Here is a 3,471-nt window from a genome sequence, read left to right as displayed (position 1 = left end):
CTGTGGAATTGGTGAGGGTAACCAGAAGTAGTCTTGTGATAATTGTTTGTTTCTGCTGGTCACAGGGAGAAGGCGTTCAGCGTGACACGAATGTGGGCAAGAAACGTGAATTGTTTTGTTCTCAAGGAAAGGAGTGATTACTGGGGTAGTAGTAAAAGGTGACCAACTGAAGAGGAAGATTCCCGGTGTTTGTGATGCTTGTCATTTGGTGCAACACAGACAGGGTTTCTTGAATGGTGAAACAGAAGTCATTGTCTGTTCTTTTGAGATTTGATGTTGAGTCTTTGCAAGACAAAGTGATACAATCATCTCCTTTGTATTGATCACGTTGAGGGAGAGGTTGTTGTCCTGGAACCACACGGACAGGTCTCTGACCTCCTCCCTATAGGCTGTCTCGTAGTTGTCTGTGATCAAGCCTACCACTGTTGTGTCATCGGCAAACTTAATGATGGTGTTGGAGTTGTGCCTGGCCGTGCAGTCATGAGTGAACAGGGATTACAGGGGGGGACTGAGCACGCACCCCTGAGGGGGCCCTGTGTTGACAATCAGCGTGGCAGATGTGTTGTTACCTACCCGTACCACCTGGGAGTGGCCCATCAGGAAGTCCAGGATCCAGTTGCAGAGGGAGGTGTATAGTCCCAGGGTCCTTAGCTTATTGATGAGCTTTGAGGGCACTATGGTGTTGAACGCTGAGCTGTAGCCAATGAATAGCATACTCACATAGGTGTTCCTTTTGTCCAGGTGGGAAAGGGCAGTGTGGAGTGCAATAGAGATTGCATAATCTGTGGATCTGTTAGGGTGGTATGCAAATTGGAGTGGGTCTAGGGTTTCTGGGATAATAGGGTTGCTGTGAGCCATGACCAGCCTTTCAAAGCACTTCATGGCTACAGACGTGAGTGCTACGGGTTGGTAGTAATTTAGGCAGGTTACCTTAGTGTTCTTGGGCACAGGCACTATGGTGGTCTGCTTAAAACATGCTGGTATTACAGACTCAGCCAGGGAGAGGTTGAAAATGTCAGTGAAGACACTGGCCAGTTGGTCAGTGCATGCTCGCTGTACACGTCTTGGTAATCCGTCTGGCCCTGCGGCCTTGTGATATTTATAGCAATGGTTATCATCTGCACTGCAGGGATGGAACGTAAATCACAGAAAATTGAGGTGGCAGCTCAAAAAAAAATTATTCAGCCCCCTTAAGTTAATACTTTGTAGCGCCACCTTTTGCTGCGATTACAGCTGTAAGTCGCTTGGGGTATGTCTCTATCAGTTTTGCACATCGAGAGACTGACATTTTTTCCCATTCCTACTTGCAAAACAGCTCGAGCTCAGTGAGGTTGGATGGAGAGCATTTGTGAACAGCAGTTTTCAGTTCTTTCCACAGATTTTCGATTGGATTCAGGTCTGGACTTTGACTTGGCCATTCTAACACCTGGATATGTTTATTTTTGAACCGTTCCATTGTAGATTTTGCTTTATGTTTTGGATCATTGTCTTGTTGGAAGACAAATCTCCGTCCCAGTCTCAGGTCTTTTGCAGACTCCATCAGGTTTTCTTCCAGAATGGTCCTGTATTTTGCTCCATCCATCTTCCCATCAATTTTAACCATCTTCCCTGTCCTGCTGAAGAAAAGCAGGCCCAAACCATGATGCTGCCACCACCATGTTTGACAGTGGGGATGTTGTGTTCAGGGTGATGAGCTGTGTTGCTTTTACGCCAAACATAACGTTTTGCATTGTTGCCAAAAAGTTCAATTTTGGTTTCATCTGACCAGAGCACCTTCTTCCACATGTTTGGTGTGTCTCCCAGGTGGCTTGTGGCAAACTTTAAACAACACTTTTTATGGATATCTTTAAGAAATGGCTTTCTTCTTGCCACTCTTCCATAAAGGCCAGATTTGTGCAATATACGACTGATTGTTGTCCTATGGACAGAGTCTCCCACCTCAGCTGTAGATCTCTGCAGTTCATCCAGAGTGATCATGGGCCTCTTGGCTGCATCTCTGATCAGTCTTCTCCTTGTATGAGCTCAAAGTTTAGAGGGACGGCCAGGTCTTGGTAGATTTGCAGTGGTCTGATACTCCTTCCATTTCAATATTATCGCTTGCACAGTGCTCCTTGGGATGTTTAAAGCTTGGGAAATCTTTTTGTATCCAAATCCGGCTTTAAACTTCTTCACAACAGTATCTCGGACCTGCCTGGTGTGTTCCTTGTTCTTCATGATGCTCTCTGCGCTTCTAACGGACCTCTGAGACTATCACAGTGCAGGTGCATTTATACGGAGACTTGATTACACACAGGTGGATTGTATTTATCATCATTAGTCATTTAGGTCAACATTGGATCATTCAGAGATCCTCACTGAACTTCTGGAGAGAGTTTGCTACACTGAAAGTAAAGGGGCTGAATAATTTTGCACGCCCAATTTTTCAGTTTTTGATTTGTTAAAAAAGTTTGAAATATCCAATAAATGTCGTTGCACTTCATGATTGTGTCCCACTTGTTGTTGATTCTTCACAAAAAAATACAGTTTTATATCTTTATGTTTGAAGCCTGAAATGTGGCAAAAGGTCGCAAAGTTCAAGGGGGCCGAATACTTTCGCAAGGCACTGTATTTGGTTGTGCTAGACTTGACATCAGAAGAGTTACAAGTTGTTGTCCAATCCTTTCCGGTTGTTGGCATGAGGTATGACTAAAGAGATTTAAATAGTGGAGTAGGGTGGTATTATTTCATTATTATTTATTTTTTTGTCAGTTATGTGTTAGATCAGGTATTCCCAAACTGGGGTATGTGCAATGCCTTCAGGGGTACTCCAAATAAAAACCTGATTTAAAACGCTTTAAAACAATGTTTTATTTTTCTTCACATTTTCAAACAATCCATTTAGATTTTCCAACGGTGCTATACATTCGGGTAAGGGTTTTTCTCGCCTGAGTAGCCTTGTTTCACTGCCAAAAATACAATTAAACCATCTATTGTTCAGCGAAATAACAATGTGATATCAAATACAGGTAGCCTAGTCAAATAATTAACATCCAATCACATTAACTGCCAGATTTCTGGATTGGGCTGTGCTCAGCGTATCCTGCCTTGGCAAATCGCGCTGTTAAGACACTGATGCCCTCTGCAACCACGTACCTACGTGAGAGGATTCTCAGCCCTCACTAGCATGAAAACTTAATACAGGCACAGACTGTGTGGAAAATGATTTAAGACTGAGATTCTCTCCAATTCTACCCAACATTCCAGAGTTATGTGCATCCTTTCATGCACACCCTTCTCATTAACCTGTGGTGAGTTATTCCCAATTTTTGATGAACAAATAAAGTTTTATATGTAAGATGGCTAAATAAAGAGCAACATTTATTGTTGATTATTATATTATTTTTTTGTGCCCTGATCCTATAAGAGCTCTTTGTCACTTCCCACGAGCCTGGTTGTGACAAACTCCCACTCATTCTTATGTTCAATAAAGGT

This window comes from Oncorhynchus mykiss, chromosome 16, assembly GCF_057628025.1.
Source record: "Oncorhynchus mykiss isolate SJ-2025 chromosome 16, ASM5762802v1, whole genome shotgun sequence".
Lineage (NCBI taxonomy): Eukaryota > Metazoa > Chordata > Actinopteri > Salmoniformes > Salmonidae > Oncorhynchus > Oncorhynchus mykiss.
This window is presented reverse-complemented; position numbering follows the sequence as displayed.